Consider the following 23,698-nt stretch of genomic DNA (forward strand, 5'->3'; position numbering starts at 1 on the left):
TTTCGTTGCTTTGTTGTTCTGAAGAAACCTGTTGGTTAATATTAATGCATTTTTATCTTGAGCCACTTCCTTCCGGTTCTTTTTTTTTTCCAATCTGTCATAATTTTTGTGCAGCATCCTTTCTAATATCCCAACTGCTGACAGGACCCTTTCATGTACATATTACCCTCAAGCCTCAGGAAGTCTGTGGGCGGGCGGGCAAGCTATCATCTCCATTTGACAGATAAGGAAACTGAGGCTCAGCAAAATAATTTCTAGGGAGTGAGTCAGCCACTTCTGGCTGTGCCTTATGAGCCTCCTAGATTTTTTTGGAAAGTTTAGGGATGGAGATCAAAGAAAGGCTTCCTAAAACCCACTAGGAAGTAATGCTCTCTAGATTTTCTTCAGTGCCTGAAAATCATTTGCAATTGAATCTGTTCTGAAGCCACTTAGGGAAGGGTTTATATTCTGCTGGGAGGGCAAGGAGAGATCCCTGGCTGGAGTCTTATTCTTTTTCTAATTATTGCATCCCTCCATGGCTTTCAACATCAGAGTCCCTCATCGGAATTGGAGGTGACACAGTATCATCACAATGACCAACAAAGATCAAGGAAACAAACAGGGTTGTTGAGCAGGGGTTCATTGAGAATTTATCTACCTCTCATTCCCTTTTCTTCCCCAAATCCCAAGTCTAGAGTTGGCAAATTGGCACTTTTATTATGAGATAGTGGCACAGGAATTCATGATAGAAACAAACATATTATAGGCTTGTATTTTTTTTTAAGGCTTTCTTTCTCTCAAACTATCCATAAAAGGCACTAACATGTTCAGTGTCTGCTACTGATTTCGAGTCCTCTGTATGTTAACTAGATTTTTCTATGTTTTTCTCACATATAAGGCCCTTAAAGCCCAGAAAAGCCCAGATTCTGGTTCAAGGTAGCTAACCATCACCAGCTAACCAGCTAACCATCACCAAGGCCCAGACAAAGCCTTGGTTAAACCATCCCAAAACATCTAGTATTCGAACAATAAGCCAGAACTGTACTGCCTGGCAACACCACATCCAGGACAGAACCATGGTGACCAAAATCCCTTTCTCCTGGGAGGTATAGTGACATGTGTGCTCTTGTTGGCCCCAAGTACTTCAGCTGTGTCAGCTAGTGTCCCTGGGAAGAGGATGACCTTACTGCTTCCAGCTGGGAACAGCTGATCAGCACCAAAGGAGGCCAGGGAGGCTCCAACTGCACCTCAGAGCAGGACAAGCACCTCAATTGTGTGCCCAGTTTCCCTCAAGACCGTGTCCTGGGCTGTCCCCTCAAGCTTCATGAATTTCTGCTTGCCAGAATCCACTGTGTGGGATACTGTCCTGTCGGCTTATCTTCAGGGGTTTCCTAGGGACAAGGGTACTCCATGGTTTAGAGACCACACGGGCTGATATCTCAAGACAAACCCGTTGGAGCTTTCATATTGCAAACACAACAGCTGCCTGTAACAAATATTGACTTTGGGTGCAAATTCTCTCGCAGATGGTTACTCTTGAGAGAGCTCTGACCCAGGCCTCTGAGCGCATGCTGTGTAACTGGGTAACTGGAGTGTGGAATAAGGGGGGATGCCTCTTGACTCCCAGATGACCCTTAGCCACAGGGCTCCAGCAATACCAGCATCTAAGCACCTTGAAGTTTCTGTCTTGTTGAGGGTAGAGTAACAAGAGTCCATAGACTTCCATGGAGGTTCCCTAGAGCTGCCATAACTACAGGCCACATGGCTTCATATACTCATCCTACTTCACTCTCCTGTTGCTGAGATAAACATCAGGACCAAAACAACTTGGGGAGGAAAGGGTTATGTGGCTTACAAGTTCATCCTCTAGAGAATCTGAGGCAGGAACTGAGTGGGGGCGCTGCTTACTGCCTTGATCTCCTGGTTTGCTCAGCTGCCATTCTTATATCGTCCTGGTCCCCCTGGCCAGTCACGGCACAGCTCACAGTGGGCTAGGCCTTCCTACATGTTACCAGTCAAGAGAATGCTCCTCAGACTTGTTCACAGGCCAATATGATTCCCTCTTCCCAGGTATACCTAGGTTTGTGTCTGTTAACCAAATCTAACTAGCACGCAAAATGCCAAAATACATCTTCTCATGCATCTGTGGGAACTGGAGTCCGATATCGAGGTGCAAGCATGGCTATGCTCTCTTTGAAGGCTCTGGCGGAAGACCCTTCCTGGCACTGTTTAGTGTTCCCTGCCTTGCAGGTGCCTCATTCCAGTTGGCTCACCCCTTGCTTTGGCAGGAATCCTGCATCTCTGTTCATATCCCCTCTCCCTTCTTGTCTGCCCCAGTTGTTTTAAGATTTGTCCTAATCCAGCATGACTGTATGGAATGACCTCTGTCTATGTATCCCTATTTCTAAGTAATGTACCATGCATGGATTCATGGTCAGCAAAGATCAATGCTTATTGCATTAGATAATCAACTGGATGAAGGAACCAGTGAATGAGAAAGTCAGCAGAAAACAAGAAGTGGTGGATTGCCTACCACCACCACTCCATGGAGGGCATGCCTGGGACACTAGAACAGACGGAAAAGACTTGAAGTGTGTTGTTTGTCCCTTCGGGAGAAGCTATCTAGCCTCCTAGCTCTTTGATTCAGTCCTCATATGAACTGGGTAGACCTTCCTCAACCATACATTTTCCTCTGCCCTAAAGGGAGCATCCCACCTCCATAGTGCAGCCAGAAGATCTTATGGGGACTTGCTTTGTATGGGGACTTGCCTCTTCTCCTCCACTACCACATCAGTGAGAAGATTCCCCTACCCAGCTGCCTTTCCTCTGTGTTGCTTCCCACCTTTCTTTCCTTTCCTCAGGGCTCCAGCTCATTAACTCTTTCATTTCAGCCTAGGTGTTCAGCCAGAGTCTTTTCCGACTCTCTGGGCTATTGTATCCCATTTCCGTGGCACCCATCTCTGTGCCCACCCATCCGGTTAGCTCATATTTCATGCAACATGGCAGTTTCTCGTATATTCCTCTTTGGCCCCAATTTCTGCAAACCTTGAATATTAGGGGCTATGTATTACTGACTCCCTAGCCTTGCTTCATGACTGGAAAACAATAAGTGTTTGCTGAAATGAATAATTACTTGTATTTAAATGGAAAGGGAAGGGAAGGGAGGCGGGGCATTTTCGAAAGTAGAAAGCAAAAACAACAACAGTATCCCAACAACAGTATCTTCCTGATCCCAGCTCAAACAGTGACAGGCTCCTAGAAAACACTGCTCAGAGATGGTCCAGGCAATAGGGCTTAGGTGGAATTGAGGTATGGTGGAGGGGTGAGAGGGGGTGGGTCAGTGTCTTAGTCATGGTTTCTATTCCTGCACAAACATCATGACCAAGAAGCAGTTGGGGAGGAAAGGATTTATTCAGCTTACACTTTCCACAATGTTGATCACCAAAGGATGCAGGACTGGAACTCAAGCAGGTCAGAAAGCAGGAGCTGATGCAGAGGCCATGGAGGGATGTTCTTTACTGACTTGTTTCCCCTGGCTTGCTCAGTCTCCTCTCTTATAGAACCCAAGACTACTACCAGCCCAGGGATGGCACCACCCACAAGGGGCCCTTCCCCCTTGATCACTAATTGAGAAAATGCCTTACAGCTGGGTCTCATGGAGGCATTTCCCCAACTGAAGCTCCTTTCTCTGTGATAACTCCAGGTTGTGTCAAGTTGACACAAAACTAGTCAGAACAGTCAGTAAGGCAGTTGTTAGAGAAGTCTTATTTCCCATTGGGCATGTCTGATACAGGCCACACTGAAGGCCATGAGGCCTCCTTCTGGGTTTTCAGCTCCATTTCTTTCTTAAAGTCTGATAAAGTGGGTCACCTCACCTAAGACCTTGTGCATTGGTGCGTGTAGTGTGTGGTGTGATTCTTTTGTGTGATGGAATAACTTACCCACCACTAAATAATTAAAAGCTGTAATCCCCCCTCTCTTTTTTCACTGTGTTTAGCCAAAGCAAGCTATAAAATGATGTGAAATGTATCATTCTGTTGACACCTTTCCCAAGTGAGTCACTGAGCTTGTTCCAGTTTACAACTAAAACTGGAGGCCAACCTTCCAAAAACTTAGGACCGACCACTGCTCCTTCTTGTGGCTTAAATGTCCATGGACAATTAACTTAGGATTTCATCCTGGGGCATCCTTTTGTTGCCCGGCACAGAGATATCCTTGAAAGTTTGCCTAACAACTAGAGCCACCACTCCATTCCCCCATTGAAACTTTGTGAAGCAAAGTGGCCCATGACAACAGAAAGAACCCAAGAGAAAGCAGAAGGCTGCCAGCAGAGCTGTCTGCTGGAGTACCCTAGGTGGGAGGCACAACATTTACTGTTGGAAGGAAGCTGTGCTTCCTCTGCTCCTGTCCTTCCTGGCCCATCTATCCTGTACACACTTTCATGAAGTTCACGATATCCATGTATATCTATCCAGCCCATAGATAGCCTAAGAATGAATACTTCAGGCTGATGCTTTCTATATTCTGATCAAACTGGTTGGTACCATTAGCACAGAGGCAAAGGTTGTAAGGATTGCTGTTAATTGGGCTTATATGGTCAGCAGGTGGCTATATATAAGTAGGTATATTAGTTACTTGTCTCATTGCCATGACAAATGGCCAGGGCCACAGTGGGCTCAAGACCGGAAGAACTGGGTACAAAGGCCCAGTGGGCCCCCTGTTCATTGACTGGTGCCCAAGCAGAGGATTAATGCCCAAGCAGAGCATTTGTTGGGGGTGAAAATGCTGCCCCCTCTCAGGACTGGTTTAAGGAAGGGGCTGCTGGAGGACTTCAGCATCCAACTGCACTGGACAGCAAGGGCTATAAGGTTACTCTTAAAAATTGCTGGTATCAGGCAACCACTCTGACAGGCTTCATCCCTTTAGTCTCTGGATGATTTCCATCCTAGATGCTGAGCCTGTCTTAGAAGAATAATGTCAAGCCCCTGCCTGCCAGGGAATTAGAATTTAATAAGGAACCTTCTAGCTAGTTCTTGCATTATGAATGTACAACTTCCTCCTCTTTGCTCTTCAAAGTGACCAACAACAAAAGCTGTGTAGAAACTACCTCTCAGAGAGCCTCCGAATCTAAGTGTCAAACATATGTGATAACAGGAAGCCCTATAATGTTGTTAAGGTGCCCTCGTTATGCTTGGAGCCTTGAAGTCCCGTGACCATTCTAGAGTTCCCTTAGATTCCCGACCTGGAGTAGATATGGGAGATGGAAGGCTACAGCCCTAAGTCCCTGCGTTTCTTATGCAGACCTCCAAGGTCAGACTTTGTCTCGGGACTTAAATGTAAATTCAAACCAGAGAGCATGCCTGCTTTCTGGCGCTATGAGAAAGTGGCTGGTCTTAGAGTCCTCTGAAATAGCCTCTGCCTTTATCATACTCCTAATTTTCTCTGTGTGGTGGGACATCATTATTTTCCTTCTTAGTGATCCACTGGGCAGTGGGTCCCCATAGGAAGAAAGTCTGTGCATGTAAGGATTTTCAAAGATGTGTGGAACTGCCAGTTTCTTTGTGCATTCCATACAATGTTGTTGCCTATGGAAATCACATAGTGGATATGCCAGAAACAATACTGTGGTGCTCCTAGACTTGATATTATTTTTTGCTCCTATCATTGCCTATAGCACAAGATTCAGGACACTGCAGATGCCTGCCTCCAAAGTATTATTCTACAGTATCTCGGCCAGTTCTGTCCATGAACATAAAGATATTGTGATGATACATTGTGTGGGACCTGGATGGCAGCTGTAATGCCAGTGCCCTCAACATGGTGTGCAAGGGAGGCACCATTCTGTTGATACTGTAGTAAAATCTCTTTTGGACAAAGTAGCTATGCATTAAACAGGCATGTAATGGATGAGAAATCCCATGAATACCAGTGGGTTTCTTGTTTTCCCTAAGCATTTCTAGGTTGTCTACAAAGGGATAAGGGGAGGAAGACAGGATTCTGCCTAAGGGGTGGAAGAGAGGGAGTGATTCAGCAGCAGACATCCTGGTCATAGCTGAGGGAGGTTCTAGCATGGAAAAAGTCAAGCTTTGGAGCTACATTTCATCTTTAAAGGCAGAGCCTCCCTCAGTAATCTTTTTAGCATCCTAGCCCTTCAAAGATAATTTGGACCCCAAAGCTGCCATGCAGCCAGAAGACATGTGGATATCCCATCAATTGTGTGGAAGCAATAGATTGAAATGCTCCAGATAGTTCATTCAATCCTGGGATGATAAATGATCAATCGTTGCATTCCTCCTAAATGAAATTAAGATGTTAAGATATATTGCTTGGGGCTTCTGCATGGGATTTCAAGAGTTGACTTTCCAACCGAAAATGTATTGCTTCGGACTCTCTGGGAAAGGGAGACACAGGATCTATGCTAAGGTAAAACATTTGATAGTTTGAAAGAGCGCTTCAGACATGTTCATTTTTTTTCATCTCTAAAAGTGATTAATCATCCAGGATACCATGAAGTCAGGAGACCACAATGCAGAGTCCTGTGGGGAAAGGCAGAGACTCTCTCTCCCTTGATCCCCTACAGCAGAGGCTTATAAAGGATGCTCTAGGTGACCTGTGATACTAAGACTACTGCCTGATTGAAATCTGCCTGAAAGCAGTGTCCAGGCAAAAACCCTGGAAACAGAGAAATCCACAGCAAAAAAAAAGAGGTTAATGATATCAATCTCTTCAGAGTATAAGGGCTGCTTAAAATCTGGGTGAACGAGTGACTCATTCTCAAATTTGATACATAGCATGACTTTAACTAGTTAATCACATGTTCCCTATGATGATTTGCTTAAAGTAGTAGCTGACATGCCTCAAAATGCAGATTGTATGATGTTGGAGCTGTTTTAGCATGGCTCCGTAAATGAATAGAAAAATGGGAGGACTCCTGCATATGGGAAAGGGAAGACTCCCACAGGCAGAACGGAGGGAAGAGAAGAGGAGAGAAGGAAATGAAGGGACAAGGTCATGGGTTAAGTTTTGTGCTTTTCATAAACACAGCTAATAAACAATATAAAATCCAGATTGAGCTTGCTTTTGTAACTCATTCCAGAATGTATTTCACTTTCAGCTCTACACACCAGATGGAGATAGCATTTGTCCTGTCCCTTTAATTGTTGAAGGTGAAGATTATTAGCGCTTAGAAAATACCTTTAAAGCCCGGACCCCTGGCTTGTTACTGGCCTGTATTTATTTCTCTTTTCCTTCCCACATACCAAAAAGTTTCTCTTCCCCGGGGAAGGCTACTTCCTTTTGTTGGAGGAAACTCTTGATGGTTGCTTAGAAAACACAAAGCAATTTGCAGTGAATTGAAATCAAAGTCCAGTTAATCCAATGTAAAACTTCTATCTGCCAAAAGTGAATCATTTTAAAGATGAATTTCACACCAGTGACAATGATGGCTGTGTTCACAGTGGTGGGTGGGGTTGCCCGCCTTCAGCTGGTCGTCACTGGCGGCATGCACGAGCATTTAGAAATTAAACAGAACCAGATTGAACTTGCTGCATTAGCTGTTGCCACATTGGAACGCTAATGGGCTTACTGACCACAACCTACCCAGACCAGAGTATGTCGACAGCCAAAGAACCAACCTCAGGGCTGTTTGCGCTCTCCCGGAGTTGCTAGAGCTTCATGCTTTGCAGTTAACTTGTCCTGTAGTTTTGGCCTCTCCCTGCCCTATCTTAAAGATGGTAGCAGCACTCCTCCCAGGCTCAGACTGTATGGCCACTAGGTCCTGGTGAGATGTATGCCATGCAGCTTCTATTCTTGGTATCACTTGCTTTAGCAAGTCAATTCTAACGAACATTCCGGAAATAACCCAACTCCAAGCAGACGCAAAGAACCTCTTGATTCCCTGCTCATCTGGAAAAGTGGAGTTCTCCCCTACTCTTTCCTCCAGCGAGGAAGCATGCTGCACAGGGTTTGCACCTTCAAGGGTTTCATTTGCATTGAAGCAAAGCCTTTCATTCTGTCTTAGAAGCAAGCTCAGACTTCTTCATCTCAGGACAGCTCAATCAAGTAAGTACAGGAGGGCAGGATGTTGGCGATGAAGAGGTTAAATTACTCAAAAGGCTGGATCTGTGGCTTCCTGCCCACACTTGTTCTGGCCTAAGGCCTTGCTTGGTAGTTTGGGGAGGGGGATAAGGAGGTCTTGCCTGGACCCAGGTGGCCGACAGGCAAACCATGTTATTAAGAAGCAGGGATAGCAAAACCTTGATCTTCAAACAAGACCCCTAATTAGTCCCTAGCCCAAGAGTAAATGGCAAGGTGGAAAGGATGCTTTCAAATCCCAGGAACTAATTGCCCTTAGTGGCTCCGTGAGGATCCTGCTGGAAACACTTGTCATATGAACCACTTCTGGTCGGTGAACCTAAGCTATCAAACTGTTCTTTCATATTTTAAATTCCCCAAAAATGCTTATCCAGCCCTCCCACTTCCTTGCTGAACATGACAGCCATCTTTCTGTCTTAGTTTAGGGAAAGGTCTCCCTTATGTATCCATGACAAGCTCATCCTAACATAGAATCCTTGTAAGGGTAGGTTAAAACATGTCTTGCTTTATTCTCATCTGACTTTGAAGAACTCTATCTCAAGAACAAGCCTGTCCTGGAGAGTGGGGATCTATCATGGAATCTGTATGGAGAATTTATAGCAAGTCTTCCATTTCAGAGTCTGCTAAGTATACAGACCTTTAAGAGACTCTAAGAAGGGCCCTAATGTCATCTCTGTATGGCTATATATTTTTGTCAAGTTTGAAGCCTTCTACTATTTGTGTGTGGGGGTGGTGGGGGGTTTGTGTGTGTGTTCTTTAAAAGGAACTTCCCAAATGGCATGAACTTTGAAACATACAAAATGAAAGTGGGCTTTGCAGTATTCTTGTATTTTGTTTGGTCCATTTTGCCTCTTTGGAGATACATACCCTCTGCTCAGTCTAGTCTCTTGGTCCTACTTGGCACTTGTAAATGGGACAACAGACTCATCCAGGCCACTCACAGAATTCTAGGTTTCCTCTCAATTTACATGTGAGCTTGGGACCTGGAGATACTGGCTTTATCCTCTTTGAGGGCAGCCCAGGTTACACCAAGCTCAGAGAGCCAAAAAAAAAAAAAAAAAAAAAAGCCAAACTGGGAGTTCTATGTATGTAGGCTTACGTCAGTATCTTATAAGATCTGGGATCCTGGTTCTGGGGCACTCTCCAGTTCTGGTTCTGGTATTCAGAAACAAGAGTAGTTGAGTCAGACTTTCCTAAGAATACCAAGTCTAATTTTTTAACTCAATTTTAAGACCCACAAGTAAGCTCCAGTGGGTCCTGAAAAGACATGTATCATGCTATCATCCTCAGCAAGCTATGTCCCAGGGCCACAGGTCATAGCAGGATCCATAGCCATTTTCTCCTGAAGCTCAAGTTCCAGACTGTTCTTGGCCAGCCAAGAACTATTGCTCAGCAGTAATGCCTTGGTTGTGAATAGGCCGGGTGGGGCAGGAAGATGGTAGTTCTGTACACAGGCTTAGGATATTTGCACATAGGATTCCATACTTGGTGATGAAAGCTTATGGTTTCCCCTCTATGGGTAACTTAATAGCTTCCTGCAACTAGGAGGGTACGGAAGTATGGCCCCACCCAAACAGACTTCCCCAGGATTCCCAGGGACAGTTCACTTCTCTCTGGAGCACAGGATTTCTGTTTGCTGAATCAGCCCCTCATCTCCAATGTCATTGGCAGCACCCCCCTCAAAGACTCCCAAAGCATTGTTTTGAACTGTGTGTTTTCCTGATTGGAGATGTTAGAAAACCCATGCCAAACTCTGGGTTATTTAAACTAGTTCAGAAAAGAAAGGCTCCCATCAGTTTTGACAACAAACAAAACGAGGTTTTGTTCTATCTGTTATGTTTAAAAGATTCCAGTTTCAAACTGAACACAATGTGTGGTTATTCTGTCGGCGATTTATATAGCCACAGGGGCGCCACAGTTACACACTGCATACATCATTGTATTTTTGAAATGTACTTAATGAACTTTTTTTTTCTTTTCTAGTAACTACTTCATTGCCTTAAATGAATGCATTCCAATAGAATTTGTAACAAATGACCACTTTGTGTTTGCGTTAATGCCAAACACGTTTAACAAATTTTTAACAAGGAACCCTGGCAAAATGCCAAACTCCTAGAGGGACACTGGAGGAATGCTATAAATTTAAACTAGATTTTACCTTTTCACTTGGCTCAGCAAGTGTCTTGGGTGCCTTGCTATCTCCACACAGCAGCCCCGTCTACTTCATGTCAGATCGCTGTATGTTTTCATTATGTTTGGTCGTAGGCTTTTACCTACTTCCAGGAACTTTTTAAGCCCGGGCAGCTGTATGTCAAACAACACGAAGCTCCATAGAAATAAATCTTGATTTCTGCAAAATTTTTCATATCTTCTATGGTGGGTTGGTAAATGCATGTGTGCACATAGGTCTCTACCAGAATATTTCTCGGTTTAAAACTCCACAGTCAGCCCAGGACAAGGGTTCTCACCTGGGGCTCACAGGGCTTTTTCCTTGAGAGGTTTTAGTAATATCTGCAGTCTTTTCATTGCCGTGACTGGAGTGCGGATGGGCTATTGGCGTCTACCTGTGAGAGGCCGGGGAGACTGCAAGCCAACCGTCCTCCGCTGAGGTCAGTCAACAGAGCCCAGTCTTTGCCCCATAGCAAAGAACTGGCCAGACACAGATGTCCACAGTTTTGAGACTGGGGAGACTTGGAATACAGTCTTTCAAATGTGGGCAGACTAAGACCCTGGTTTTTTAAGGAAAAAAATAAGACAGCAGAGCTCATTACTATTCAACCAGTGCGTTAAAGATTAGATGGAGCACCTCCCGCTGGTTGTTCTGAAGGGGGAACTTTGGCGGTTTCCTTCTCCTCCCATCTCTCCTTTTGTGAAGGATGTAACTCAGTCACAACACTCTGGCCCCAAATGTAAACCGTGGTGGCATTAGAACTTGCTGGTGGCAGGTGAAGTATTGCGCCCATCATGTCTGTATCAGGTCCTGCCTCCTGGATCTCAGGCCCAAGGCAAGGCTACTATGTGGCCTGGTGCTGCCAACCTGATTTGGGGGACACAGCCTCATGTTGCAATGGCCAGACATTTATCAACATGTACAATAGAGAAGAGTTGGTTCCATTAAAGTATCCAAATAAAGCTTTCTGAACTCATATATATTCATAGATATGGATGTATTTAGAGGTTGTTTACAACGGAAAGATATTAGTTAAATGCTTCCAATGTTAGAGAGAGATTACACAAGCTGGAGCAAAAAGAGACAAAAAGACCAAAGTTTTAGAAATTCTGGCCTAAGAAGAAAAAGAAATACTGAAGAGTCAAAAAGATGTAGGTTCAAAGGAGGGACTTTGACCCAAACACTCAGTTCCACAACTCGGTTTCCTCACAGGGAGGGGCTGCTTCTCCGCAAGTCAGTGTGTGGTACCCTCAGACCCGCTTGAGATAATTCATCCAGAGATACTGGAACAGGCAGCCTGCTCCGAACGTGAACCATTAATACTCCTGACCACAGTAATAATTACAAAAATAAATCCTAAGGAGACACAGCCCTGTATACAGCCATATCCAGGTATAGGTTGCAGAGCAGTCTGAGTCCCTCCATTTAAATTATGGGTGAAGTCACACCCAGCGGGAGGGGGGCAGAGATGAAATGCAGAATCCCTCTGCTGTTGCCTCCTGTGGCTCTGACATCCTAACAGCTTCAAAATGGGGCTGGCAGGCTGGCCCTGCCCCCACCCTCACAGCCCTCTGGGCTCTGAAGTGTTACATTTTATTGCCCTGTGGAGCGGTAGGAGGCCACTCTCAAGGTAAAATGTTGCTTTCCACTCAGATTTCTGAGTTATGGCTTCAAGGTGGTTTGCGCCTATCAGGAAAATTAAATGATTTAGCATAATTTGTTGCCACTTTGATCACAACAATAATAAATAAATCTTTATGAAGAAAACGAGAAACCCGTTCTGTCCCATTTTAAAAGATGTTAAATCATAACACAGATGTAGTTATGCATATATATGCAGAAACGACTGTGTTGGGCTTTCCTGTGCACAGTCACTCAGAGGAGTTATTCTGTAGGATGCCCAAGGCCTTGAAGGAACCCTCGCCTCTGCCATGGTTAATTAGTCTATCAGGGACTGGCCTTTTATGTGGGCACCATGTGTAACACGTTAGGGCATCCATGGCTGTTGTGAATGGGTGTCTGTTTTTGTACCTGGGGCACACTGCACACATTTGGGACACACATGGAATGAAGTGGACATTAACCCAGATGTCAAAAATAGCCTGCATTTTACTACTGTTATTAAACAGTTTCCCCTTTAACCCCTCTGTGTTTACCAAAGACCCCTTTCTCCCAGCCTGTTTCTGCAAATCATGAGTGAGAGGGCAGGAGAAGAAAGCCATAACCAGGCAGGTGTCTTTATTCCAAAGGAAAACAGTCTGAAGGCACATTTATAGCTGGCTGTTCTGGGGGTGTCTGTCCTGGGCCAGAATCTCCCTGCTGTGCTCCATTGTCCCCTTTCTCTCTTGCACCCTACCTAGAGTCAAGCCGAAGACCAAGACCTCTATGCCACCCCCAACAGGATTTTTCTTCCCAAGAAGGAACTAGCTTTATATTCTAATATGATACCAGTTCCACAGTCTTTGGTTTAAAATGCCCTGCACAATGCAAAAATAAAAATAATAATAATAATAAAAGTTCTAATAGAGAGAAAAATTATATATCTTCTATGATAAACATCGATAATATTGATGCTTAATAATAATTCTGCTGTGCATACACTTGCAAATGTTTGTATTTACTTCTGCTTGGGTGCAAAACTAAGGTCAAATTATATAAATAAGATGTCAATTGGCCCTTTTTTTTTTTCTCTTCCACCAGAAATTGTAGTCATCTTCCCCCATCCAAAATCCAAGATAGCTGCTTTCTGGTTGTCCATAATCAATGAATGAAATGTATACTTTCTGACCATAGATGCTTGTTCCCTCACAGCATAAAGATTGAAAACCTCCCTCATGTGTCAGTTTGTATGTCTGCATATGTCCGACTCCCCATGAGAGGACAGGTTCAGTGAGCATATGGGCTTTGTCTGTGTTCTTTATCGTCACTGTCACCAGCACGGGGCACATTGCCTGCGCGCCTCTGCAGGAGGTCCAGAGAGAAAGTGAGGACAGGATCACCTCAAGGTGTGGTTGAGGGGAAGGTTTGTGTTGTCAAAGTACAGACAGAGGTGTGTGGAAGAGAGTGGAGCAGAGAAAGAAGTAGGCTAAATTTGGCCAGCATAACGAACAGGGCCACAGTGGGTGGGTGGACGCTGGGGTGGGACGGGGCGGGGGGGGGGAAGAGAGAGACACAGAGAGAGAGAAAGAGAGAGAGAGAGAGAGAGAGAGAGAGAGAGAGAGAGAGAGAGAGAGACAGAGCCAAAAAACAGCATGTGACCAAAATAGCAGGGTTATATAGGAATGAGAAGCTGAGGGAGGGAAGGTCTGAGCTGAAGAACTATGGGTAGGGGGCGTGTTGAGGAGCCAGGATGCCAGCCAGCATGGACTCTGTAACAGGTATTTGTGATGTTGAGAGAACCCGGGTACCAGCATACACTTTGGTATGCTAATGAGCACCCCACCCCCACCCCCCAGAAGTCCAGAAGGTCTCTTCTGCTTTCTGTACAGTGGCTCATACAAGCCAAGGCAAAGCAGCCTTTACAAGAGCCTTGGAAGGGGGAAGGCTCTTGGAGCAGTGGGCTCCAGGCTCCTTCAGCTTGTCAGCAGGCTTCACTTGCTTGTGGGCCTAGGACTGAAGTTCTAACCGCTTGCTGGCTGTCAGCTGCGCTGTGAAGAGGCTCCTTGCCTAAGGCATCGGTTCTCAACCTGTGGGTCATGACCCCTTTGAGGGATTGAGAGACCCCTTCACGGGGGTCACACAATCAGAGATCCTGCGTACCAGATGTTTACATTACGATTCAAAACAGGAGCAAAATTACAGTTATGAACTGGCAATGAAATAATTTTGCGGCTGGAGATCACTATAACCTGAGTTATTGCATCCAGGTTGAGAACCACTCTTAAAGAAAGCTGTCATTCCTCAAGCCCATGGTTCTCTCCTCTCAGCACAGTGGGGCCCCCAAGGCTTCCCCACTTGAATTTCTCTTTTGTAAGGATGAAGGGCCCCTGTCCTGAAGCTGCCTCTGCTTGGGCAAACTTCCTGAATATTAGTTTAAAACAAACTGTTTAGTAGCCCTAACGGGGTTACTGTAGTTCACTCCAAAACCCAGGTGTTGGGATGGGAAGGCTTGTTTGGGGGAGGAAGGGAATTTTAGGACTCTACTTACTCTAATCTTTAGTATCTGTGGAATGAAAGAGGAACTCACTCTGTCCCAGGCACTGCACAAGGCTCAGGGGATGTGGAATGAGCAAGAGTAGCTTGCCCTCACCAGATGTGTCATCTGGGCTATAGGTGTTCCATAGAAATAAAATAGCAAGCTGCACCTATAACCCTGAGATTCCTACTAGTCACATGTTTAAAGTGATAAGAATCGGGTAGAGTTTAGGGCAGAGGATTTTTATTAGAATCAGCACATCCAAAGTGTTTTGACATGAAGTCAGTGTCTAAAATTGTTCCTGAGATAGTAGTGTACATGCTTTTTTTCCATATTAAATCTTCAAAATCTGGTATGCATTTCACACTTTAAGCATGTCTCAATTTGAATTAGACATGTTTTGAGCATTCAGTGGTCACATGAGGCCAGCCACTACCATATTGGGCAGGGCAAGTCTAGACAATTCACAATAAGGGGACCATAGAGGAGACTTCCCGGCTTACACACCATCTAAGCTGAGAATGAAGAGTAAAGAGGGGGTCAGTCTTCCAGAGAAATGGTCTAAGTGTATGTAGACAATCAGGAGAAGAGCCACGTAGTGATGCCAAAGGGTACCACATGGAGAGGCTGAAAGACAGAGCATCAGGGCAGATGGAACCTACAGGAGACCTTGCCAGCCTGGCCAGGAGTCCACAGGTCCTCCATCTTGTCAAGTGCAGCAGGATTGCCAAGAGCTATGGACAAGGTCAGCACAATAGAAATAGCTGTGCATTGCAGTGGCAATCACCATGACAGTAGAACCGTCAACTGCCCCAGAGCACAGAACTGGGGCTTGCAAGAGATTACCGCAAGGGTTAGGGCCAGCTACTTGGAGCATCCATGTGAGAAGGATCAGCCTAGCTGGGAATAGTTACAGTAGGGAGTGGCCCTGGTCGCCATTGTTGGAAGGCTGGATCCCATTTTTGAAGGTTTTAAAAGTATACTCTCACTTGCGCCTCAAGGAGTGGTGATCTCTGCCTGTAACTATTGGCAATGTCCTGTCAAGTTGGGTTTGGTTTGGTTTATTGCCTGTAGACTCATCCAAGCCTCTTGGTGAATGGGCTATTTTGTTGAAGGGTGGCAACCTTTTAAAAAAAAAAAAAACAATCATTTTATTTGCAAGCTAGACTTACATGGTAGACTGTTAAAGATAGTTATCTGACTGTATCCATGGGGCTGGTTATTTCTGTTGTCTTTCCAATGGAAAAAAATCAAGAAGCATGGCAGGGCCTCAAAGATGAAGTGGGAGATGTAGTTGGCATAAGGGCTCTGAGGAGGTGGTCCTCACTAAATGTGCTGACAGGTATGCAACTTGTTCTTTCTGTTGTTTACATCTTTTTTGCATTTTAAAATTAGTATTTAAACCATCAGGATGTTTTAATTATTAATTATCATAATTAAAAAATAATTGACATGTTCTACATTTATATTACAGAATTTATAAATAATACATTAATATTAATTAAGTCATTAAAATTAAATTTAATTATCTGTAAATAATTATTACTTTTCCCCAAGCAGAACACTGTGGTTTCAAGACCTGTGTTCTGCTCTATGACCTGGTACCCAGCTGGAAACCTATCTCACAACTGAATAAACAATTGTTCTCTGCTACTTTATCTTGGAAAAGTATCAAGGACATTGGACATCAACCATAATTATTATTCACTTAGTTCCCCATCTGTAAGAAAACAACCTGTGTATTTTAATACTACCTCAGGTGTCCCTTTCGCTTTTCATTATATGGCCTTTTAATATATTGGTCAGTCCTTTAAAGGGATGATTAAGGAATGCTTAGCACACGAAAGAATGAGAGCTATGCGGAGCTCATGAAACAGAAAGCGTGCTCAGACTTACAATTTTCATACAAAGTTTGCAGAGATTTTATATGCCAGAGTGAGTAATATGATCTGCCCTAGAAACTCCCTAAATTTCTGGCTCTGTGAAAGTCTTTTTTTTTTTTTTTTTTTTTTTTTTTTGTGCCCTGATTCAAGTTTCTTACCCAGAATTACACCAGACTCCTCCAAGTATGAATTAGCTGAGTTCATCCAAGCTGTACGTCCCATTGACACTGCTTAAGGATGCCCCGAAATGAATGCTTATCTGAGCAGATCAAGAGATCTTTAACTTTCTCATTAACAGGTGGGACATGGGCAGACCTGTGCCTCAGCTGCCAAATCAGACATACAAGGGTAGATATAAAAAGTACTGTGTAGTGCAAGCCATGGTGGGACATGTTTGCAGTCCCAGCACTTGGGAAGCTGAGGCAAGAGAATCAGGGATCATGAATTTAAAGTCAGCCTAGGCCATAATGCAAGAACCTGTCTCAAAAAGTAAAAATGAAACAAAAAGTGTGGATGTGTGTGTGTGTGTCTGTGTGTCTCTGTGCGTCTCCGTGTGTGCCTGGGCACACTTGCTCTCTCCCTTCCTTGCCACAGCTTCCAGATCAGCCACACTATGTCTGTACATTTGAAACACCCAGCATTCCAAGGGCCTCTGAATGCTAATGACACAGTTAAGCATGCACAGAGAAGACGGTCACAGCTGCAGCTTCAGTAGCCATATGATATATGCCACCACATTTTGCTTATCCACTCGTTTGTTGACAGACACTTTGGGCTGTTGTGAATAATGACACTTGGAGTGCTTGTGCTCAAGAGTCTGTGTGGGCCCAGATTTTTGGGTTCCTTTGCTTGTATGCATATGAGTGGAACTACCAGCTCCAACAGTCACCGCATGCTATACAGCTCTTTCAAAACTGTTGCTGACACATGTTTATAAGTGACTGTTAAAGCTTTTGGCACATCGACTGCCTTTCGAATTCTAATCTTGCTGAGTTGAGTTTAAAAAGAGCAAAACCATAATCATTGTGGAAAACGTGACCCCAACCAATGAGTATGGCCGTGGCAGGCGGGGGGGGGGGGTTGGGAGAGGGTAGGGGAGCCTCTGCCCAGGGATGGAAGATGTCACCACCAGTGTCTTCCCTGTTAAATCATGTGCTTTCTCGTTGCAGCTGTCAGAAGGGTTGGCTAAAAGCATTGCTCAGCACTGCAGCGGTATCCTGATAATCTATTGCAGCCTGGCTCTCCTCACTGCCCACCAGCATTGGCTGCGCTGCGGCAGCAGGTCTGAAAGGAAGGGGAGTTTTTGCCTTCACTTTCCTGCTCAATTCTGTTCTCTTCGATTGATTTGAGTGAAAGGGAAAGAAAGAGTATGAAGATGGAGAAAATGACCACCCCTTCATTTCCTATCAAGGAGTTGGACCTTTACGAAGTGAGAAGCATATTGCTCCCGTTGCTTTGCCTCTTGGATACATGGGCACTGCACAGGATTCAGAGTGCGGATTCGACTTCAGTTGGACAGCTAGCTCCATCTCCCGTTGTCCTGCTCAGTCTAAGTGGCCCTAACACATTAGATTATCAGACAATCTAAGCTTGCTGTGAACGAGTGCTGCTGCTGGTGTTTATATACCATGGTGCATGGAGTGTTTGACAAAGAAACCAAGAGACCAAAAATCGAGAGCCTTTACCCTCCTCCGTCTCTCATCTGTCGGTTAAGGAACCACGTTGAACGGTATTATCAGTAGTTACCTCTGGGTCAGGTTGGAAATGAAATCAATTTTTTTAAACCACTAATAACTTGCCAAGAAATCGCCTTATGAGAACATGGTGTGTGTCTCTGACAGTGCATGGCACATCTAAATTGGTCATTCGTAATTTTACTGTCCTGCTCATGTATCAGAGAATGACAAAAGCCTGTGGCACCTGAATATCCACTCCACATGCTCCTTGAACCCCTCGGCTGGGACATGACCTGGCCTCAGGCTCTTTTCTTTCTCATACATGCAGGTCTCCATGACGAAGCTGAGGTTCGTTCATGTTTCGAGATCCAAACGCTGTGCAAGCCATGTGAGCCTGGATCTCTTGTAAATGAAAGGTCACTTCTCAGCCCCCTTTTTTGTTTTGTTTTGTTGTTTTAAGAAAATGTCTCCAACATGGATTCCAAAGCATTTTCAGCATCCGACATGAAAACATTGATGAATGAAGAGCAATCACAAAAGCTGTATGTCTGTAAATAGCATTATACAACCTGTGTGGGAACAGAGTCCTTATCTTAAAGCACATGCCAGGGAAAGAGACCACACTCCAAGGTCTTTTGCATACAGTGGCAAGGTACTAAGGAGAATTCAACTCCTGCTGCTTCCTCTGAAGATTACAAAGTATTAGTCCTTACAACTTCGCAAACACACACAACTGAGCCTGGTAAATGTGCAGCTCTTGTACTGATCCATTTCCTGTCAATGGGAGAAACCCTTCTACCCACCTGCATTCCTAAAGGACAAACAATGAGTTTAAGCATGAGTGGCCTTAATAAATACCATTGTCTTTCTTTGCTGCTGTGGAAAGGGTTCTAAGCAGAAGTTGCTGAAATCTTGCATTGACTCTAATCATTATTACTTTCCAAAATGTTGGTGCAATTAACTCTGGACCTCTCTCATGAGCCATAGAGATATTTAAAAGACAAACCCCGTATTTGCTGGGGAAAGGAAACTGTCCCTGGGTTACACACGTTATTCCTGGTGCACCAGGGGTGATGTACTCAAGCCAGTTTCTTGCTTTGGGCTTCATTCTTGTCAGTAAATAGTGACCTGTGTAAAGCTTATGTGTTACATAAATGATCCAAATACATTCATGTTTAAAAAAGTTTGTCCTTTAACTATCAAAAGAATAGGTCTTTGTTACAGAAGGGAGCAGGGTTCTTTGCAAGTTTATTTAGTACATTTTGGCAGAAGGTTGCAGTGAAAACCTAAGTCACAGACTAGTCCCTAGGTATGGCTTGGATGTGGTCAGAGAAGCCCTCATAGCCTCCGACCACCAGGTCCTGGCCTGAACTCTGCACCTAAATACTTGAAATTGGAAGTAGAAGAACCAGGATGGTGAGCAGGGTCCTTGCAGTGGCAACAAAGGGATCAACTCTGTATTTAGCTATCTCTGCATTTGTGCCAATTTTGACCCAGCTCATGTTTGGGGATCATTTCTTTGCCCCACTTTTGTTGGTTGAAAGTATTATCGATCCTACTTTCATGCAAGCATATCATTCAGTCCCTGCAAAATCCAATTCTATCCAAGACAGCAACCTTTCCCATTTTGTGTACCATTCTCCAATATTTGGGAGTTCCAAATATCCCTTTCCACACATTGAAAATTGTGTCTGGGTTTACAACAAACACTGTGTTGTTCAGAAGATATTTCCTTTGTGAAAACTTTAGCAGGTACCCTTCTAATCATAGTGTAGTTGAAATTAAACCAACAAAAAGAAGTTTGGGCTAACATTTAGGAGAAGTTGGTCTAAGTCTTACCTTGTGTAAAAGCAGGCTTGTATTTATAACCTATTTGATTTCTATATACAGTCTCAATTTTGTATTTAATGATTTTTGTGTATTAAGTATGCACGTTCACAGCGTGTCAACTTTCATTTGGAAGTGGGTTTTATTTTTTAAACAGTGTTTATGATGAGCCCTCAAGCGTATTGATATAAGCTCTAGCTGCACCGTCTTTGTGTAGAGCGCCGTTTGAATGCTGCCAAGGGTCCGTGTATCTAATTCCCCGAGACCCTTGTTTGATAGTGCTTCTTGTAATATTTCTTCAAGTGAGTGGCATGTGGATTGTGATATTGATCCATGTGATTATGGACATTGATATGAAAAAAATTTTAAAAATAAATACATAAAATTAAGGAACCCTCGAAACTACCAATGGGCATGTATCAGCCAGTTGTTGTAACCTCTTGTCTAGTAGAATAACCATGTGCAAGGTATGTACAGCTCATAACTTTGTATTGTGTGTATGAGGAGTACTTTGTGCCGATTGTCTTATTTATATTCATCAAATAAACCTTGTTTCTTTCCGAAGTGAATTCATCTTATCTTTTACAAATATGCTGTATAACTGTTTCTAACTCTTGGTGTGGGTGGTGTGTGGGTGGGTGTAAGGGGGACTGGTTACTATCTGAAGACCATACAGGCCAAAGAAGAAAAAGAGGAGGGGAGGGAAGAAGAAAAATCATTGGCTTCCTTAACTGGAAAGGCCAAGATGGTCAGCTGGTCATATAGGTTCAGTTCAGGAAGTTAGATCAAGGGTCATCTCCTCATTCCCTCTCCTGTCCCTGTATTTATACCTACACCCCCATTTTCCCTGTCTTTCCTCTTCTTCCTCTTCCTCCCTCCTCCTCCCCCTCCTCCTCTTCCCCCTTCTCATCTTCCTCCTCCCTTTCATCCCCTTTCCTCCTTTATATTCCTTATTACTCTGGTGGCTTTAGTGCCTGCTGAATTCCCCCTCGTGGTGACAGAGAGGTCTCTGAGTACTGGGGTTTCAAGAGAAGAGACCTTTACCTATGCAGCATCTATAGCTATTCCCAAGAGGGAAAGACACTTCAGCTCTGTTTAGATCTTGAATCCTTCCTTTTGTGGGAGCTGAGAGGGTGATGCCATGCGGTGGACAGACAGCCTCATTGCCTGTAGGAAGGGAGTTCCTAATGTGAAAACATGACTTCCGTTCTAGGAAAGAGAGATGGAAAAAAAGTAGGAAGAACAAATAATGACCAGCACTGCCCCCCCCCCCTTGGAAGTACACAGTCACTCGTGTGCAGACACAGTGCCCTTGGCAGCTTGAGTTGGACCATAGACAGACCATGCCCCTTCACAATGATGGCTTCTTGCTATATCTCCCTTTTAAGCCTGCAGAACCAGTTCCTGCTTCTTTTAAAGCTTTGAATTACATTATCACAATGAAAATTCCAGTTCTTACCAAGAGTGAAATCATTGAGTGGTCGCTAGAAAAAAGCTGCCTTTTACCAGTTGGAGAAACTGAGGCTGGGTCATAAATGACTGATCTAGGTAGATGTGGTAAACTTATAGCCAACCAAGACAGGACTGTGTGTCTCTGGGAGGCTGTTTGGGAAGGAGAAAGGGGAACCAAGGTCTTCTTCCAGTTGATCCTTGACAACACAGGAAATACCTTTAGCCTCCACACTTTGGGTTGATAGGTTTGACAGTCAGACTCTTTGGAAGCCTGCTCATTCTTTGTATTTTATTGTCTTTGTAGAAAGAGAACTTCTGTGAGAAAAGACTCTTACATCATAGATTTGCTGAAGCAACCAGCACTTAACCCAGGACTGCTTCTGGTCCAGCTGGCCAGCAGGAGCCCCTACATCTTAACCAATGAATCCAGCCCCTGGGTGAGAAAGATACTCTGAATCTCCAACTCCCAGGGGCGGGGGGGGGGCTCTAGACTTGAAAACACTTGTGGTTGGGCCTTAAAGTTTCCCATGAATGCCTGTCTCTAACATTTGTCAACTGCTCTTAAAGAGGACCAGAGACAACAGCCTAATCCTGGATCCAGAACCACAGTCCTACTGATGCTAGTAAGCATAGGTAGTAAATAACTGAACCATACTAAGGATTTGCTAGGATCAGGTCTGTGAAACTGAGCATCTATTCTGACCCACCCTGGCCATAGCTCTGTGAGGTAAGTATTGTCCTGATCCACATCTCACCTCACTGGCAGAAGTGGGGCTGCAGACATGATCAGATGCAGTACTGACAGAGTGCTTATTGCTTAGTGACACGTCATTCTAAATGCTGTCCCTATGTGAACTAACTAACCCTCACCAGAATTCCATAAGGTGCTTTTATGATTCCACCTTAGAAACCAGTAAAATAACCACAGAGTGAGTGTGTATTGCTCAGGGTTCCCCAGGCTTGAAAGCAGTGCGAGCAAGAGCCCCTGCTTAGGAGGGGGTACATTGAGCTCCAAGTCTCTATCAGAAAGGAAAACTGACAGTGTTCAACAGGAGTTCCTAAGCCTAAACCTAGGGTCCCTCTTGTTTTGATTTGGAAGCCTTCTAAATTATACCCAATGGAATATTACAAGTCCTATGTGCAAACCATTTCTAGAACCTGCCTTGGTCTCTGGCTTTTAGGAAGCCCCCACAGCAGTCTAGTATAGCATAAACTGTATTTGTAGAAGACCAATTTGAAAGCGGACCCATTACGCAGAGCTTACACACCGCCCCATGCCCACAGATATGCATTTTTCTTGATTGTTAAGATGATAAACTAGTGATGCATATGTCACTCCTTGTAGTAACATTACATGTTAGAGGTGAAGTGCACACTTTATTTAGATTCCCTTGGTCTTATCTTCGTGTCTCTTTTCTGTTTTCATCTAGGGCACCATGCTAATTTAGCTGTCATGCCGCCTAAGTTCCTATCACTGAGACAGTCTTTTCTTTATGACCTTGACTGCTTTGGAGGTTACTAGTTAGGCATATTGTAGGTCTCTTTCTGTTGGGGTTTAGCCACTCTCTCTTGTCCCAGCTTAGCCCGGAGAACTCGAGGGCTATTGGGAAGGAAGGCCACAGAGTTGATAAACAGCCATCCTTAGAGCAGCTTATCAAGGAGGTCCCATACTTGCAACATGACTTGACACAGTTGATACTGGCCTTGGCCTTTTGGCTAGGTCAGTGTTTGTCAGGTTTTTGCCACCAAGGTCATTTTTGTCCTCCCACTGTGTTAGACTTTTAAAGCATTGGGGGGGCCAGGAAAACAGCTAGCTAAGCATGGAGACCTGAGTTTGGATCCCCAGCAACCAGGTAAAAAGCTGGGTGTTCTGGCAGTCACCTTAACAGCAGCATTGGGGAGCAGAGGTAGGAAAATCACAGGCCTTACTGCCCCACTGTTCTAGCCATCTATGCACTCTGCATTTGGCTGAGAGACCCTGCTTCGAAAAAATAAAAATAAAACAGTGATAGAGAGAAAGATGCCTGAGCGCAACCTATGGCCTCCTCACAGGTTCATGTACATCCACATGAACATCCACATGTACCACATGTGCAGGATACAGAGATAAATGATTAACTCTGCCTTAGAATGCTCTGGGGGCAATGGGGACGATGCAGTAACTACAGGCTTGTTTTTTAAACCCCGGTGTTTTAGGAGCCAAATCTTTCAACCAACAGCTTCATTGCTTGGCTAGGCTTTCACTTTTGAGAGAAGGCACACCTCCTACCTCTAGTTCACTTTCCACTTAGATCATGTGAATATCTATGACAGAAACAGCCAGTGTGAGAGGGCTTTCTGAGTGCAGAGTAGAGTCAGAATTTCTAGTTTAAACATACCACATCTGCTAGGGTTTTCTTCTTCTTCTTCTTCTTCTTCTTCTTCTTCTTCTTCTTCTTCTTCTTCTTCTTCTTCTTCTTCTTCTTCTTCTTCTTCTTCTTCT

At 44.3% G+C, this 23,698-nt stretch overlaps 1 protein-coding gene across 2 annotated transcripts in view; it reads left to right on the forward strand.

The window, feature by feature from the left end:
* Erc2 (ELKS/RAB6-interacting/CAST family member 2) overlaps positions 1–20,333 on the forward strand; it is an 841,097-nt gene extending 820,764 nt beyond the window's left edge. The window contains exon 20 of one of the 2 annotated variants that reach the window (XM_021202981.1): positions 17,431–20,333. The gene's annotated coding sequence lies outside the window, so the exon portion shown is untranslated. The remainder of the gene's footprint in view (positions 1–17,430) is intronic. The other variant, XM_029541494.1, reaches the window with a different exon arrangement.
* Positions 20,334–23,698: the final 3,365 nt, after the last annotated feature.

This window comes from Mus pahari, chromosome 8 (genome assembly GCF_900095145.1).
Source record: "Mus pahari chromosome 8, PAHARI_EIJ_v1.1, whole genome shotgun sequence".
In the NCBI taxonomy this organism is placed as follows: domain Eukaryota; kingdom Metazoa; phylum Chordata; class Mammalia; order Rodentia; family Muridae; genus Mus; species Mus pahari.